Consider the following 19,060-nt stretch of genomic DNA (forward strand, 5'->3'; position numbering starts at 1 on the left):
ATTTCACATTCACCGTCTTAGATTTATGTAACAGCGTGATCGATTGAAGCAAAGGAATGAAAATCCAATATCAAGGAGACACATCCTCTTAAGATGGGAGTCTTTGTCAGTGTAGCGATGTTCTGTTATGTGCAAAAATGTCTCATTTCGCCATGTGCTAGCCAACAAATATAGTCCTTGACAATATTTTACTGCTTTAATCTTTCCTTTTGGATTGGTTTCGTGGCAACACGTCCTTTCCTGGGTTTTAGTCCTCTGTACATCCTGGCCAAGTGTTTAGCATGCAGGCGAGGAGACCTGGGTTCGATTCTCAGCTTGTGCATCTCTGTGTGGAGTTTGCATGTTCTCCCTGTGTGTGCTAGTTTAATTAGTCACTCCAAATTGTCCATAGGTATGAATGTGAGTGTGAATGGTTGTTTGTCTATATGTGCCCTGTGATTGGCTGGCCACCAGCCCTGGGTGTACCTTGTCTCTTGCCCAAAGACAGCTGGGATAGGTTCCAGCATATCCGTGACCCTAATGGCGGTATAGAAAATGAATGAATGAATGAATACTTCATGGTAGACTATGGTCTATTATTAGTCAATACATATTGAAAGACAACAGTATACAGGTATGTAGTACAGTAAAGTCTCGTTATATCGATATCGGTTAAAACGAATTACTACTTATTACGATACTATTTTCATTTCCCGGCAAATTTCTAGTCTTTTATGATATAATTAGTTCCTTTAGTACGATACCCGGTTATTATGATAATCCGGTTACTACGATGCCCTTTTCATCTCCCGCCAGGCAATTTGGTCTGCTTATATCGATACAAAAGCAGCTTAAATCAATCTTTGCTTAAGGATTTCAATACCAAAAAAGAACACGGCGAACGGCTGCTTCCAGTCAACTTTATTTTTCACACTTCCACCACCAGAGCACAGCACACACACCAATTCCCGCACTTCCTGGTTCACAGGTCATGCTCAACCCGCCCCACATAGCTGGCCAAACACATGCCTGCAACAGAAGAACCAACTGACATAGCATACACACCTATTCCAACGAAGACACAAGCGTTGCAAAGTGTTATGGAATTACGAGGTTACTTAGAGTCGAGAGAAAATGCATCAGATTGTTTAGAAATGTTAAACAATATTGAATCGTTTGTGTTAAAAGGTAAAAAGAGGAAGCAGAAGAAGATCGAAAATTTTTTTAAAGTACGTATTGCAGAATAAGTACAATAATAGTAATGTAAACGTTGCAGTTTTTGTTTTCCATACATGTACTCATACATGTACTGAGTTGCAAGAGTGCGTTATGAAAATAATAAATGTTGAAAAAAAATGTGACCCATCTGACTTTAACCGAATTGTGTTATGTATATGAATGCAATCATTTTTTGCAACAATGTTTATGGTTTTGTCTGCTGAAGCGTGAGGATTTTGCATTGGTTGAATTTTAGAAAAGAAATAGTCATTAAAAAAGCGTAAAGATGTTGTTATTTAATGCATTGAAGCGCCGAAGAATTGGAGTCTGAGGCGGAGTGTCAAATTTGGGAGAAAACTTTATTTTTCTTGGCAACATTAACTTGCACTCTCTTGCTACGTAAAGGCATGAAAGACATGAAAGCCACAACAGGAAGCGGAAAATCCCCGTCCCTCGCGCCTACCCCTCCGGGTGGCAACACCTTCCCTGCCGATAGTTCCGGGGTGAATTATGTCCCGGTAACCTATCACTACAGCGTAAGTTTATTTTTATTTACTGTAGTACAAAATTTATTGTAGTACAAAAGCATGCTAGATACGCAATCCATGAACTCAAGGAGAAAATTACATGCCATATCAAAGATCCGCCCACTTTTAATGCAGTTCGGCGCAGGATCGGATATATGGATAGTCCGGTTATATCGGTATTTTTTCCGACTCCCGAGAATATCGATATAACGAGACTTTACTGTATTTTGGCCACAAGGTATCAAAAATGTTGAATTAATGAGACTTGATGATTGATACGTCACCTTGACAAGCCAGGCAAACTGAGGAGTGGAAAAAAAGGTTCTCTTCTCATTCCGTGTGGAAGTGGTAATTTATTTTTTTTTACTTTATCTTTCTTTTTTACTTTTTACTCAGTTTGAAACACTTTTATAAATTTAGAAGAAATAAACCTTGCTAGCTAGCGGCTGTCTCCAGTACCTGTAACAAGAGGAATTTTTTTCTTAATAAAGACAGAGACAAATTGTCTATTTTTTAATGGTTATTTTTGCTTATGATTGTGATTTTTATTTAAGCACAGTTTTTCCTAAAAGAGGCCAGTTTCATTGGCTGGCAACCAGTCCAAGATGTACCCCACCTCTAGCCCAATGACTGCTGGGATAGGCTCCAGCAACCCTAATAAGGATAAGTGGCATAGAAAACGGATGGATGGATCTGGTACCAATTAACCGCTGTGAACGAGGGAATACTTGTCTTGTAGTGTGGAATGGGAGGATGGGAAGGATGGGATCAAGTGGTATCAGTCAGCAACAGTAAGAATGAGAAAAGGCTGAGATTTTGGAAAGTTTAGATGCAGGCCAATATAATCTCATTGGACCGATATCTGATAGCAATGCTGGATCGGGACACACCGAGTAGAAATTCAAACGTGCAGAAAGTTCTTCCCCCCAAGTGATTCATTTGAGTCAGCGGAGTCGAGTCAGTACTTGTGAGTCGGTTTTCCTGTTGTGAGACAATTTAAACCTGCAATAAAAGCCAGTTGTTCAAGTCAGGTGGTCTCACCAAATAATTACTGGCACCAAGTGACCCATGTACTGGCGGAATACTGTATTCGTATTTTAGTGCATTTAGTCATTCTTAACTAATACTCAACCACAAACAGTGATCCTTTATGAATGAATTAATGTTTAAAAACAGTGATGGAGTGAGTGAGTGATGTTCAAACTGCTATGTAGCGAGGGACGTCTACCAACCAAAAAACACAGCAACTGGGGCGTACGCTAACTAAAGCTTCCTTGGATTCAAAACCAATTGGAGTGGTGACGGGTAACCATGTGAATGCTGAAGATTCTCAGAAATCGGATCACCTCCCAGAGTCCACGGTTCGTCATTTTGTAACCTGTCTGTGTGCTTATTGGCCAACCCAACCTGATTGGCTTGCACCTTTAGATGGTGAAGGAGCCGCATGTTTATGAGGCACATCAGGTTATGAGTTCAGACGCATCTACAGGAAACACAAACCATTACCATTTGCAAAAACTCCCAAAGGCGGTAAGATTTACATAGCTAAATACAAGATTACTGTTTTTTTTCACAGTTATTTAATGAGTTCTTTCACCGGAAGTAGGGCAAAACAAAAAATGAAAGGTGCTGGTGTGCTTGAGTCAGGTTTTGTTCCCAATCTGCCACAGCTGGGCGATTTCAGCAGATAGCAAATGAAGGTTCTTGGGGTTAGTGTGACTCACAACAGAGCCTTATTACACCCCAGAGTGTGTCCTCTAATGAAGATTGGCCGCCAAGAGACGGGTGAAGGATGAAAGGGAATGCTGGGAACAGACGACGGTGAACATTTTGAGGTCATTTGCTCATCAGAGGAGAAGATATAATAACATGGCTGTTATTCATATTCTGCAAACGTGCGTGTTCATCCAAGTCAAACATGGGTCCATATAAAATTTACAACCAGGCGTCTTATATTTATTATCCATCGACATGGGTATATACCTAGCATAGCAGCCAACCCAAGGTGACTGACACGGAATGTGGCTGTGCTGGCTTCATCAATCTGTGTGACTGAAGGCTTTTTGCTATTTGGACTAAATGTACATGTTACTCAGTGGGGTAATTATTCATACACGGCGGGGCAGTGATGGAAAGAACGTCAGTAGTAGAGACAAGATTCCCAGTCCATCAGACCATGATGGTGATGGAACTATCTCATTAGTTTCCTCATCTTCTTTCGATGAAGTCCAACTGACTTGCTGAGAATGACAATATAGCAAGATGACTCCCATTTATGTAACTTTTACCTCCATATCGTATCATTGGGTAGGTTTCATCTTTTATTAAGTGATTTAATTTCCTGTCTGTGTATAACGGTTAAAAATGCATGGACTCAAGAGATGTGAGGGATGTAAAGTCATAGAGGAAAAGGACATTTTCTTAGTTCAGAAAGTAGCTTTGAAGCTGGAAAATATTCCATTTACCAGCTCAAGATGAGTTACAGACATGTTGTATGAATGTACAGTGTTTTTGCATAATCACCATCAGTCTGATTCCAAATGTATATCACACGGTATGCTGATCAATGCTGGCAAAAACAAAGTACAGTAATTGAGGTTACCGACCAGCCAGTGGTTGTCAGCTTTTTTTCAGCCAATTACCTCCTGAAAGAGAAAAATATGAAACACCGAGCCATAGCATCACCATCTTATTTATTACTATACAATACTACACTTGCGGCAAATGTAGTGAAAAGCCCTTTGGAGTGGAAGTTTAGAGTGGAAAAGCTATAAATGTGTGTGTTCAAGATCAAGAACACAACAGTTTGTCTTCTATTTGTAGACTAATTAAGCTGCGGCAGCATCGAGAAAATCAAACTGTATATGTTTCACTCTTGCTTCTCATAGCACATAACTGTGGTGCATTCGGGGACACATAGGGGACCTATTGTGCTAATTTTTTGACCCTTTGTATTGAATTGTTGACTCCTACAGAGCAGCTACACCCAATAGCACGCACAGAAAACCTCATTATGTGAAACTTTGGCATCGTTTAATATGACAATACGACATTCTAACTACATTTATAGGTCAGAAAAGTGGAAAAGCATAATGGGATCTATTATGCTTTAATGCCTGACAAAAAGTGCATCAATGACACAAAAACAAACATAAAAATAGTTTTCTTGGTAGAGAGCATATCTGCCCATCTGTGACATCACAAACCTCCAGTTTTACCACGCCCGCGGAAATCGAGGGTTGTGAGCCATTCCAAACTTCTTTCAGGGTTCACTTTCAAATGATCAAACCTCAATATCTGAAACGTTGGTATCTTTAACACAAGAATACAACATTCTAACAACATTAATAGGTCTGAGGAAAAGTGGAAAAAGCACAATATGTCCCTTTTAAATAAAGCTTGGATGCATGTTAAATATGACACACATTACACGGCCATCAAAGGACCAAGGAAATGCAAAGAAAAACATCCATTTTTAAAATATCCATTAATCATTTGGACACTGTCATGTCAAAGTCTTCACGTATTTTTACTTTGACCACATTTTTCGGACTGAAGGTGCGTTACATTTTATATTTTATTTCAAAGGTCTATTTCAAAAGTCAAATTGTCCTGTACAACAAAATTATCAGCATAATGCTGCCATTATGGACAAATAACTCTAGTTTTGATCCAAAATTCAGCATGGCCTCAATTACACAACACGGCACAAAATGGAGCTAAATGGAAATGCAGCCTCTTGTGCTTCCAGGCGTGCGTCAGAGGGTCAGAGCAATCATGGCTCTGCGTGATGGCACTCCTGCATGACATACCAGAATATGTTATGGACTGTAAATCTGTGATCTTATGAGGCTTTATGACGGACGAAAGCTTTACTAAAGAACATTTTAAAGAACAACCATTTTACCGACTGCTGTTTTTCCTACGACCCAGAAAGAAGAAAAGAAATACCTCTTCATTCCAATGCATTGTGTTTATTTTTATTTTTTCAAATAGTAATAATAGATATAATGTCACAGCACATTAATCTCAAACCAAATTAGAGTGACAGTAGATCACGAAATTGATGTAAGGCCATAAAAGCCTTTTAATCCGGCCCGGCAGACAAATATTTTTTTAAACCTTTAACATCGAAGCTGTTGCCAGCAAAACGATTTGCATTGCTATTTTGAAATGACCATAAGTCATCTGAATTACTCTACTATAACTACTATCACTACTCCACAGCTCCACTGCAGCAATCTTTACTTCTATAAACACACGCAAATGATGTTTTACGTTTGTGCATGCACACATCAACAAGTCTCATTTTTTGGCAATATGAACAACCAGGTAAAAATTCTCTGTTTAACAAAAAATACAATTGGGCATCATACCCTGCAGTGTGAACGTAGTAGCCATAGGGACGACGTCACAGCAGCTCAAAGAAGACGACGCTTTGATAGAAAGCAGAGTGGGTGGGTGTCTGTTTACAGACGATGGCTCAGGGATGCCAAGGGCACAGAAGAGGAGATCGGCTGCATCTGTGATTCAGAACAGCGGATGCGGCTGGAAGGGCTGCACAGAGGCAGGCAAACCTGCTTTTCATTCAGGTTTTCAGTTAATAATGTAAGAAGACGAGAAATAAATGCATTTTGAAATAGCAAAAGTGAGTTGTTGTTCTAGTAAAATAAGAATTGGCTTTGTTTGATTTGAAATCAACTATGAAAATAAATGCTATAAAAATGAGTGGCGCTTGGCCATTTTCATTTTGTGAAAGGAGCTCTCACAAGAAAAAAAACCTTGTTGATCCCTAATATAACCAGTTGTATATTTAAACATTTACACCGGATGGATGATCGGATCCACAGCATAAAACACTGATCGGAACGTTCATTCATTCATTCATTCATTCATTCATTTTCTACCACAGGGTCGCGAGAGGTGGGGGCTAGCCAATCCCAGGGCACATATAGACAAACAACCATTCACACTCACATTCATACCTATGGACAATTTGGAGTGGCCAATTAACCTAGCATGTTTTTGGAATGTGGGAGGAAACCGGAGTACCCGGAGAAAACCCACGCATGCACGGGAGAACATGCAAACTCCACACAGAGATGGCCGAAGGTAGCTGTGAGGTCTGCGCGCTAATATATATAAATATTATATATGAAAATATTCTTTCATTCATTCATTTTCTACCGCTTTTCCTCACAGGGGTCGTGGGGGTGCTGGAGCCTATCCCAGCTGTCTTCGGGCGAGAGGCGGGGTACACCCTGGACTGGTTGGCAGTCAATCACATTTTATTTTATTTTATTTTATTTTATTTTATTTTATTTTATTTTATTTTATTTTATTTTATTTTATTTTATTTTATTTTATTTTATTTTATTTTATTTTATTTTATTTTATTTTATTTTACAAATAGTATTTATGTATTTCATGAGTATTTGTTTTATCCGCCACTGCACAGTGACTGACTAGTCAAAGACAAAGTGAGTCCTTGTGAGTCCTCACACTACACCTACATTTGCATATACAGTATATACTAGTATAGGGTATATAAGCTTTTTCTCAAAGTGAAGGAAATGTTACTATGGATTCAAACGATAAATATGGGGCATTTCAACATTCCACTGTGAACTCTGACATTTTCAGTTCCTACCGTGTCTGTATGGGTTTTATATGTTTACTAGTTTGCATGAAATGTGCATCAGTGCATCAATAAGGTGCCAAAACGTACTCCACGACAACCAAAGCATAATTTTCAGCAATACACTGGTTGTATACATGTTGGCTCTCTGCTTTAATAATTAATATTATGTGTTTGTGCAATGCCAAGAAAATCTTTCTCAACTGTGGCCATAATTTTCTTTTCCAGGTTCACATCCTTCAGATGGTAAACAAACACGTACTAGATGTTGTTGTAGTGTTCATCTAAGAAGGTTTTTGGTGATCATCCAGTTTCCTAAGTAAGGTCTTCAATTGAAAAAGGCCTTGAAAAATTATTGCAGGTTTTATCAGTCCTGTTTTTTTTAAAAATGTTGATTCTTCACAACATTTGGAGCACTTTTTCTTCATGTCAAAAAAACACCTTCTACTTCCACGAAGAATAATATGTTTCGATATCTCATTATTATATCTCATTATGTTATATCTCTCGTGTTTAGGGGAGCGGGATTATGCAAACGTGTACCTTTGGAGTGGTAAAGAAGAACCTATGACGTTTTGGTGGAGATAATTATTGTTAGTAGAAATAGTATTTACTTTAGTTAACATTGGAAGATAATGATATGAATGCTGCATGTACAGAATACATAGAAAACAGTTAAATGACTCCTCCTCCATTTTCCTGTTTCACAATTTTTGTGTGTTTTTTATTTGTGTACAAAAAATGACAAGAAATCTACGAAAGAACATTTGTGTAGGAAAGAGTAGGGGATAGAATTTACACAAAATATGTGCTGTTGTGCTGGATTTGGCGGCGTTGAATGGACAAACCATTTATCCATAGGCTGCATAAGGGACACTGTGTTATTATGTGCTGTATGGTAATGATAATGGCTGCCAGTGGGACACTATTGTATTTAAAATAAAAAAAATAATAAAAAATATTATTAATTAAAATTATATTATTATTAAAATTGTTATTAATATTATTATTATAATATTATTAATAATAATATTAAAATCATTAATTATTATTTAATTAAAAATTAAAAATAAAAATAAACTGCATTCAAATCTGCATTCTTTTGATCTCGGCGCCTACATCGTGCCAACAGGGTGTGGGCAGTGCACTTTGCAAATTTCGTGAGCAGCACAGTCTGGCGCAGCGCACCCGCGCTTCCATCCCTCCCACCGGCGCAAGTGGCAAAGAGGGAGGAGAGAAGGCGCGAGAGGGTTTAACACAGCCGAGTGTCATCTCAACCAATCAAATGAACGCCTTTAAATGCGTATCAGAGGGCACACCTCAATGCGCCTCATGCTCCTCGTACACCTCCATGTGGGACACGTCGTCTGAACGGTAAACAATATATCCTACAGCCACATTTTAACAACCAACTTTATATTAATCGTTGTTTTTACTTGTTGTTAATTATTAGTTGTTTAATGGGTCCGTGCTGCGTGTTGGCTCATTTGTGATTGGGTGGTTACTAAGGGGAGGGGGTTGGAGGGGCGATCCGGCGTGCTTCCAGCACAACCACGGAGATGAAAGATGAGTGGAGCTGCCTTTTTTTCTGGCGTAATTTTCACTTCTAAAATGTTGATTAGGGATCCTGCTTGTTGAGTATGAAGTGTCCATTATCTGACTGGAATCTTTCCATGGTGTCCCAACTCTAAAAGAACCACGACATACAACCAACAAAACAAGCCATTTATCTGGGGGGAGTCATTGGCATCATATTTTCTCAGCTGGCGTCAGGTTGACTACCCGTTATGCGTGAGGTCTTTGATCTGACGTCAGATGCTATGGGACAATTAATCGAAAAACGTACATTCTGGTTCAGACACGCACCACGAAATTGTCACTGCACCCAGCTGAAAATGCCGACACATCTCCTGGTGCGCCGCCACACCCATCGTGGCGCAGTCCAGTCTACCAAATTGGCTGCGCACAGTGGTTCACTGGACCAAATCACCACGGCGTGGGCTGTGCCATGCTCTGTCCACCTTGCCACCTTGCACTGCGCCACCAAATTAGAGCCCATTGTGTCCAGGACATGACGCACATGCACACGAAACACCGACATCACACACGAGTGTGTTTACAGAAGTTAACATTCCTTGTCAGTCCTGCCACAAGGATTTGAAGTAACCAAAGTAAGCATTTCCTTAACCAAATTATTTTGTGAAGGTCAGTAAAGGGGACCTATTGTGATCATTTTCCGACCCTTTGTAATGAGTTGTGATCTCCTATAGAGTAGCTACACACAATAACCCGCACAGAAAACTTTTTGGATTTTTCCGGAATCTGTACCTATTCCAGCTGCATCCTTTGATTTGTTCTTCCTGCCAAAATGGTCTGTTTTAATTTATTCCACTCACGGCCCGCCTCCAGGCATGCCCCCTCTACTGTAATTGCTCACACGCCCAAAGTGCTTCCTAACTATCAACCATATAAGGAAGTCCCTCTGTGACATCACTAAGGAACAGTTTTACCACGCCTTTTTAAACCAAGCGTTTTGATCCATTCCAAACTTCTTTTTGGGCTCACTTCCAAATGCTCAAACCTCATTATCTGGAACTTTGGCATCGTTTAACACGAGAATACAACATTCTAACTACATTTATGGGTCAGAAAAGTGGAAAAAGCATAATAGGTCTACTTTAAATAAGGTTTGGAAACATGTTAAGTACATTTTGTATGACACACATCACACAGTCATCCAAGAACCAAGGAACATAAAAAAAAAAAGTTTTCATAGTTTTCACTTAAAGGTACACCTAATATAATAGGAGGTACGTGAATAACACTTAAAAACAATTAGCATCTCCCACTCACAATTACGAGTGTGCCTGAACGCCTCATTTTGCAAGGAGAATGGAGCAGAACCAAGCATTTTATTAATGATTATTAACGTTACCCTTCAATTTAGTATTAAATTAATAAGCAGACTCAAACCATAGCCATTGTGAGTGGACAAAAAAGTGAAGCTCAAAGTCAACCCATTCAAACGGAAGAATGCTCACATCCGACTGGAATGGATATGCAGAGAGGATATGTGCAAAATAAACAATTTGGACCCAGAATGAATATAAAATGATGTAACCAATGAATTATGTTCAATACTTCAAGTTACTGAAGATGAAGGATTTGGGGGTGCATGGCTTCAGTTCAAATGTCTGAGGGCTGAAAACCTGCAGGCTTTGAAAGCCATCATTATCATTCAGTGTATCTGACACCTGAACAATAAGCAGGAACGCTTTCCTGCCCAGGAAGAAAAAAGATAGATCTCACAGTAAGTGTTTCTTGACGGGAAAACTCAAGGTTAGTACAGTGCCACAGGTAAATCATCACACAGGCAAATTATATATGAAATATTGTACATGAAATACATACACCATTATGACGGATCCAATAGAAGTCACATACTGCAGCTGCTGGAATGAAATGAACATGCAATGTCACATAAAGCACATGCCATGCAATTATCTGGGTATACCTATATAGCTTTTGTGGATCTGACTCCTTATCATCGTGGGCAAAGCAGCCAAGCACCACAGAAGTGTAGCACAATGCCGTTGTGACTCGTGCCTGAGGCCTAGTCTCATCATGACTGACTTCCATCCCCTCTTGTGCCTGGAAAGCCTACACACAGTTAACTCCATTTCCTCTTATTGTTCATCCCTTTGCCACTTCTCACCTGAAGAAAATGGCACACTTGACCTACTTTCTGGAATAAAAGTCTAACAGCCCCTTTTCATGCTGGAAATCACTGTTTCACCACTTGATTGAAAGAAATACTTCAAAAGTCTCACATTCAGCTCAGCGTTGGAAGACGACAGCAGAAGTTGGCCAAAAGACATTTAAGTAGAATATAACCCAGCAATGACGCTTACGTCACTTACCTTTAACCCTAATGGCGGCACTTTTTATATTCCAATGTAATTCACTTCCACGGCTCCACACTCTAAATACAGCTTCAATTTCTAGTGTCTGGAGAAGAGACTTGATTTCTGCCTTGTGTAAGTAAAAAAAATGTTTGGTTTCTCACAGCATGGAAGTGGAGTCTTAAGTCAAACTGTCAAACTGTGCTGCTTGTAGTTCATCCTCAAGGTGCTCCCTCATTATTATTATGTAATTACATTTTGCTTATCAGTCAAATTGAATTTAAACTCTGAAACTACATTAGTGCAGCCATTACAGAATGCACAGGGATGTAGTGCATGTGGATTCGTGATGTAAACCTGACATTATCTAAAGGAACATATACTGTATAGACGGTGTATAATAATGGTCTATTTAATTATGTAAACAAGTTCTTTCACCTAGATCTTTTCACTGGGACATCTGCACATAGATAATTCATGCTAATAAATTATCTATGTATTCTTCTCAGATATGTAAAGAGATTCAGGTCTGCATTGGGGAAATTAATTCACATCTTCTAGTCAGTTTAAAAAAATGCATATGCAGTAATAAATATATGTCCCCGCAGAACCTTGGTTTTCATCATAATTTTGTTCCAAAAGATGTAAATCCAATTTATGGTTCCAGACTCCCAAAAATATGAACACGTTTTACAACAATTATTGTTTTACATGCAGCAAACAATGCAAATATGCATATGTTATTATAATAACTACATATAGAGTCCACCTTCGCTACTTCAAGGTTCTAATATATCGGCTTCAATCTGTCATAAATATATTTATTCATAAATCATGCTGTTTCCAGGGCAAACATAACCTATTATTCATCAAAACATATGCATATTTAAGATGACGTTACATCTTTTTCACGTACATTTCCACGTACAATTATGACGCATTCAAATGATGCATTCAAAGATGGCTTTTCCACTAGTCGGAATCGGCAGCAACGTTTCTGTCAGACAACCCCATGGCAGCTTTATCTACAGATGTAGCTTACCTCCACCAGTTTGTGCTTTGGGTGACGCCTTGAAAGCGCTATACAAAATCCAACCCATCATGATTTGTCACTAGGTGTCAGTAAAGTGTAATTGGTGAGACACAATCACCAGACTGACTTTACAAACAACACGAACAACAGGAACAATAATCCCTCATGAAAGAGGCACAATAATCTCAAATACAAATTCCAAATTAAACTATGGGTTGCTGTTGCACACGTAACAAGCTCCAAACGGAAACTCAACTCTGAACCCCCAACGTCACTTCCTGTTCACCACTTGCTCTGCCTCCTTTGGGAAGCCATTTATAGCAACACATTTTATGTCTTATGATTTATGTCTTAAATGTCTTATTTACTCATGTGTCTACTATATCTGCTAATCCAAGTGTAAGGGCGTCTATAGAGGTGTTAGGTGTCTAGAGGAATGTCTACGATGTGTCATGTCTAGAGGGATCTAATGTTAAAAATTGGATTTAGAAGGCTGTAATTACAGAGTGCGCTTGAACACATCACCAGTGCAGGGCTCACAGTGCCTATTAGGAAGATGAAAGAAGACGGATTCAGGTACAGATACATGTTCATCTTTCTGTATGCTTTCTATGGACAAATAAACCACCCACTCAAACATAATAAAGATGATTCAAAGATTCTCTTACCGGACTTTGTCTATGGTGATCCAACTCTAAAAGAACCCCTAGCCCAAGCCAAAACATTCCATGTGCTTGACTAAATGTGGTGAAAAATAAAAATGAAGCATTCTCCTGTAGCACTTCTTCTGTAAAATCAATATTGATGTTCCAAATTCTCAGGAAGGACCAGATAAGTTGATTGTTACCTCGAGAAGCAAGGCACAAGAGCAACAATATGGTGAATGATGCATGACTCAATGAAGACGTAACCCTTGGTGCCTTGGCGGGCATCTGCCCAACACCGAGGGCCATTCCAGTCTTATTTCTGATAGAGACATTGGCTCCAGACTTGGAAAAGTTGGCCGCTTCAAAGATATTCTGCTCATTGCTGCAACAGCCAGGAGCCATAATACGCTGTAGGTTGGGAATTCACTCCATGGGAATTCACCACAGCCAACACACGGTGTAAAAAACCCGCAGCCTGCAGCACATTTAAGGAGAAACTGGCAAGTGTCAGCCACTACTTACCTCCACGGTCTTGTCAGCACCTTGCCCCCCCCCCCCCCCCCCCCCCGCTACCCCTTACATTCACATTCACTGCACAGTCATAATCCGCATAATCATCTATATGTCTACAGATTGCTTTTTTATGCCCATCAGGACATAATTATTGAAGCAGCAGCATTTTGCGGAGAAGCTACCGTCACATTTTACCAGACACGACATGGAACATTTAAACTGCAGAAGACACCTCCTGCCTACCTCGCTCGGCACAAGTGGTTTTTGACTTCATATTCACAATGTATGCAAACATTGTTACTTTTAATAAGCCTCTGAAAGTATGTCTAAGGAGAAGACAGGTCACTCGCAGGAAGATGCTGCAGGGCCCAAAAGACATCCTTCTACATCATAGTAGAAATAAACAAGCAGAGAATAGAAGGCCCGTGGAAGATGCACAGAGCAAGCAAAGGAAGGGAAAAGCTGCAAAGGGTAATCAATAAATCTCTAATCTCACGAGTATTCCCTCCTTCAGCCCTCTGTGCAACTGGGAACACACACACACACATAAACCCTAAAACTCACACACACGCGCCTCAAGCCGCCTACGGGTCTGGGCTCATTATATCGACCGGGATTGGGTGGAGACTGATTTGTTGCCGTGGCGCCTGGTTTGTCAGACATGGTGACAGCAGTCCTCCGCTTCCACTGCAAAGTCACAGTGGAGGGACCAGCTCATATACACGTAATATGCTTTAGATTATTTCCCTCATGTCACATGCCAAAAATGTCCACAAATCACACGGTAAACATCCTAAAGGTGCTTGGCATCAATTCACTGCAGATGCACGTCACTGGTGTTATTGACGGAATGCTGGAACATGAAATGCTTTGTGTTTATCTAAATATCTTCATATTTTTTCCCATCATGCCTAACAGCATTTGACCAAGACGTGTGACCCATCTTCACAACGGAAGAGCTATTTATTTTGGCACTTTTTCCTTTTTACCACGTGTCATTGAGATCCCTGCTTTGGTATGTTGGCATCCATTGTAGAGTATTTAATACCCACATTGTCCATGTAGTACAGTTACATTGTGTGTTCCTTGTGTTATTTTTGGTTGCACCGTATGCGAGACAGAAATTTGGGTTAAAAACCACCTGTTGATTTGTGACGTGTTAGTGGTAATGGTAATGGTAATGGTAATGGTAATGGTAATGGTAATGGTAATGGTTTTATTTCATTTGAACATGCATCAGATTCCAATTGAGTGCATCCCATAATCAGTTCCCAGTTCCACATGTCCAAAAGGAGTAGGAAGAAACAAAGCTTATTAAATCCTACCCCTCCATCTGGTACTTTTACAATCACTAACTGTTACATTTGTTCACTTCCTGCTTTCCATAATACAGTTTAAGGTGTGTTTTTTTATAATGTACCTGGTACCTCGTAGGAGGTGATATGAGCATCCAATGCCATAATGGGTACCATAGTAAGTGTCAATATAGTGATATATATAGCACATCATGACTGGTTCAAGACTCTTCATCCTTGTATTTAGCAAACATCTACTGCTTGTATTGTTTCTTGAATTGGCTCATCGTTGTGCATTGTTTGATTTCCTTACTCAATCCATTCCATAGTTTGATTCCACATACTGAAATGCTATGGCTAGCATAACGTAGTCCTAGCATAGAAGTGTTTCAAATGTACTTCTTCCCTGAGATCATATTTCTCCTCTCTTGTAGAGAAGTATTGGATGACATTTTTAGATAATTGCTTATTTTTAGCCTTATGCATTATTTTAGCTGTTTGAAGATGAACTATATCAGCAAGTTGAAGTATTTGTGATTTTAGAAATAAGGAGTTAGTATGTTCTCTGTCGGCGGCATTATGAATTATCCTTACTGACCTTTTTTGCAGTACATTTAGCGAGTGAAGATTGCTTTTATAGTTATTAGCCCATATTTCCACACAATAAGTAAGATATGGTAGAACCAGAGAGCAATAAAGAGTGTGGAGTGATTTCTGATTGAGAACAAATATAGAAAAATATAGAAGACCAACTCAAGCAAGTTGAAGTTGGCCTCTAACGATGTCCTCTGCAACTCCAGCTTACCACAGTGTGCCAGTCCGCTTCAATGCTCTTATGTACTATACTGACATCCTGACATTTCTTCCTACATATTTATACATCATCACCAATCTGGTGTAAATGACATGGGTTTTCTTTCAAATCCACAAATTATTAAATATAAGTGCATCAACAGAGAAGCAACAACGCAGCAGTGCTTATTTTATAGATTTGATTTTTCTCATTTTTCTTATGTCTCCTATCTGGCTTGTTTGTTTCATTTTTACATCTATTATGACATGCAGAGCTGCTGGAAAAGTGAATTTCTCTAGGAGATGAATAAAGTATCTGTCTAGACCAAAGTGTGTCAGCCAATGGACTCTGACCTACTTTGACTATCATTAGGCTATTAGGTGTTATGATTGCATGTTTGTCAGTCTTGGGGGGCTGACTAAACTTGCTGTGAACTTGTCTGTGAAACACTTGCTTTAGTCTTTGGCAAATGTTTGCCTAAATTAACAAGAACAATTTCTTTAAGATATGAAGGAATCATACTGAAGTGAATTCCAACCTGATTTCCCTGAAGTTGGAAAAACGGTGAGGTCAAATGACTTTTTTTTATACACAAGAATGTTTGCAGGATGGACATATTCTTTACATTTGTGAAGACAAACTTGAATCGGTCTGTGGAACATAAAAAAAAACATTCTGCCTTTAAGGGGATACTCATTTTGCGACGCTTTGTATTGAGTTGTGGACTCCTGTAGAGGAGCTACACACAATAACCTACACAAAAAGATTTTGCAGAATCTGCACCTATTCCAGCCACCCAGCTCTGGGCATGCCTACTCTGCTGTGATTGGTCACATGCCCAAAGTGCTTCCTAACTATGAACCATATAAGGAAGTTTGCCCCTCTGTGACATCACAAAGGAATGGTTCTACCACACCTATTGGAACCGAGCATTTTGAGCCATCCCAAGCTTTTTTCAGGGCCCACTTCCAAATGTGCATTACTGAAACTTCCTTTTTGGGTGCATTGATGTCACAGAGCACATTGCTATGAATGCTAGCTCCGTCAACAACAGCAGCATAGCAAGAGCATTTGCTGTCATTAATCATGGCGGACTTCAAGAGCACCGATGACAACTACTACTTTTTACTTTTACACTACCCAGGCAGAGAATAATGTTGCAGGGTGCTAACCAGATTAGCTATAACGAAACACTAAGTATTCACAACGCGTTATCATGTAGCACGAGTAGCAAATGTTTCATGGAGCTTTTCATAGAGCTCATGCTACTGCCCCCTATAGCCCAATCCCTGAAGCACAGCTCAGAACCATACATAATACTCTTATTGCTACGGTATCGTATGAAAACAGAAGAAGCTATGTAAGAATATGCCCAATTGGAGGAAAACGATGTGAGCAAACATCTTTCATCATCACCCACTCTCTTTACAAAGTAAAAGTAAATGTGTAAGCAAAGGCTAGTTTCTGTTTTGTTTATGTTAACCTTTTTCTTGTTGTGGTGCGTTTTTTTGTTGTTGCTACTTTGCCTGTTTTTTTTTTCCTTTGCCTGTGGAGTTAGCACACATTTCTTTCTCCGGACAGACGGTCTAGAAACTCAGAGAAATGTGTCTACCTTCCTGGCAGTCTGCCGACGCATGAAACATCCCCTTATACAAACTAATGGCGGCTTTTACAGATGTTTATTTCGCAATTGGATGAGCCATGAAAGGATGTAAGTGTTCAGGAAACTACCCTTGGATTTCAGTGTGGAACAATTAAATTGTAAGACCTTCTATACAGCGATAAGAGCTCCAAGAGGGAGCACTTTAAGATGCATCTGGTGCTGTAAACTGCCTTCATCCTGCTCTGTCTTTATTTGACCGCATGGAGCAATCGAACTCCAGCATAGGTCCATCTTTATTTTTAACAATGACCATGGTCGGCACATCAACAGAAACCAAAGTGTTATAACTTTGCAACACTCACCTCAAAGCTTTCAATTCTAATGTTTGGTTAGATGACTCAGTCTAAAGACAAAAAGCAGCATGTTCATGGATCAGGTTGTTGGGCTGTTAGGCTGTCGGTATTTAGGGGAGCTCATGATGGCCAGGGGTAATATAAAAAAAAAAAACAGGTATGAAGTGTCGTCCCTCTGCAAGCCATCGTTTAAGAAATGCTAGCGTTAAACACCTTCAAGTTATTGGAGTGGAAATGACTGAAGAATACAAATGTATGAGTTGAGACCTGGGTTTGAATCTCCTATTGGGCATCTTTGTGTGGAGTTTGCATGTTGTAATGGTAATGGTAATGGTAATGGTAATGGTAATGCTAATGGTTTTATTTCATTTGAACATGCATCAGATTCCAATTGAGTGCATCCCATAATCAGTTCCCAGTTCCACATGTCCAAAAGGAGTAGGAAGAAGCAAAGCTTATTCAATCCTACCCCTCCATCTGGTACTTTTACAATCACTACCTGTTACATTTGTTCACTTCCTGCTTTCCATAATACAGTTTAGGTTTTTTTTTTTTAATAATGCACCTCGTACCTCGTAGGAGGTGATATGAGCATCCAATGCCATAATGGGTACCATAGTAAGTGTCAATATAGTGATATATATAGCACATCATGACTGGTTCAAGACTCTTCATCCTTGTATTTAGCAAACATCAACTGCTTGTATTGTTTCTTGAATTGGCTCATCGTTGTGCATTGTTTGATTTCCTTACTCAATCCATTCCATAGTTTGATTCCACATACTGAAATGCTATGGCTAGCATAACGTAGTCCTAGCATAGAAGTGTTTCAAATGTACTTCTTCCCTGAGATCATATTTCTCCTCTCTTGTAGAGAAGTATTGGATGACATTTTTAGCTAATTGGTATTTAACAGTAGTACTTATCAATTATACTTTATTACCAACTTATTATGAATGAGATGTGTTTTTTGCGGAAAAACTGCCCATTTTTGCAGAAAAAAAATCACAGCATTTGCAGGGCTATAAAAGCTTGATTGCGAATGTGCAGGAATCCAAGAGACAAGAGTCCTCTCGGGGTGGGTGTACACCCAAGACTGATCGCGAGCCAATCGTAGGGCACATATAGAAAAACAACCACTGACACCCACATTCATACTTATACACATTAACGAGTCTCCAATGAACCTAACAATTTTGGAATGTGGAAGGAAGATAGAATACCAGCAGAAAAAGGATATGTAAACTCCCCACAGAGATGCCCAACAGAGACATGAACCGAGTTTTTCCAGATCTCCTCCGGGATCCACTCTACGATGTCAAAAGAATGAATGACATACTGTTTATACAGGATACATAAGCCAGGTCCTTAACAATAAGCCACTTATTTCTTCTATCTTTGAATGCTGAATATAATTAGACTCATGAATTAAAACACAATCAAAATGCATGGCAAGCTTATTATTCTTTGCAACTAAAGCTGTTAAGTAAATGTTCTTGATGCGATATTTGTGCTTTTAATTTACAATTCATCAACCAAGTAACAGTTAACTATCACAG

At 39.3% G+C, this 19,060-nt stretch overlaps 1 protein-coding gene across 2 annotated transcripts in view; it reads right to left on the reverse strand.

Moving 5' to 3' along the window:
• Positions 1-19,060, reverse strand: part of tspan4a (tetraspanin 4a) — a 192,308-nt gene that overhangs the window by 94,461 nt on the left and 78,787 nt on the right. The window lies entirely within an intron of this gene.

This window comes from Doryrhamphus excisus, linkage group LG11 (genome assembly GCF_037039965.1).
Source record: "Doryrhamphus excisus strain RoL-2023G ecotype Guam linkage group LG11, RoL_Dexc_Guam_v1.1, whole genome shotgun sequence".
NCBI classification, from domain to species: Eukaryota; Metazoa; Chordata; class Actinopteri; order Syngnathiformes; family Syngnathidae; genus Doryrhamphus; species Doryrhamphus excisus.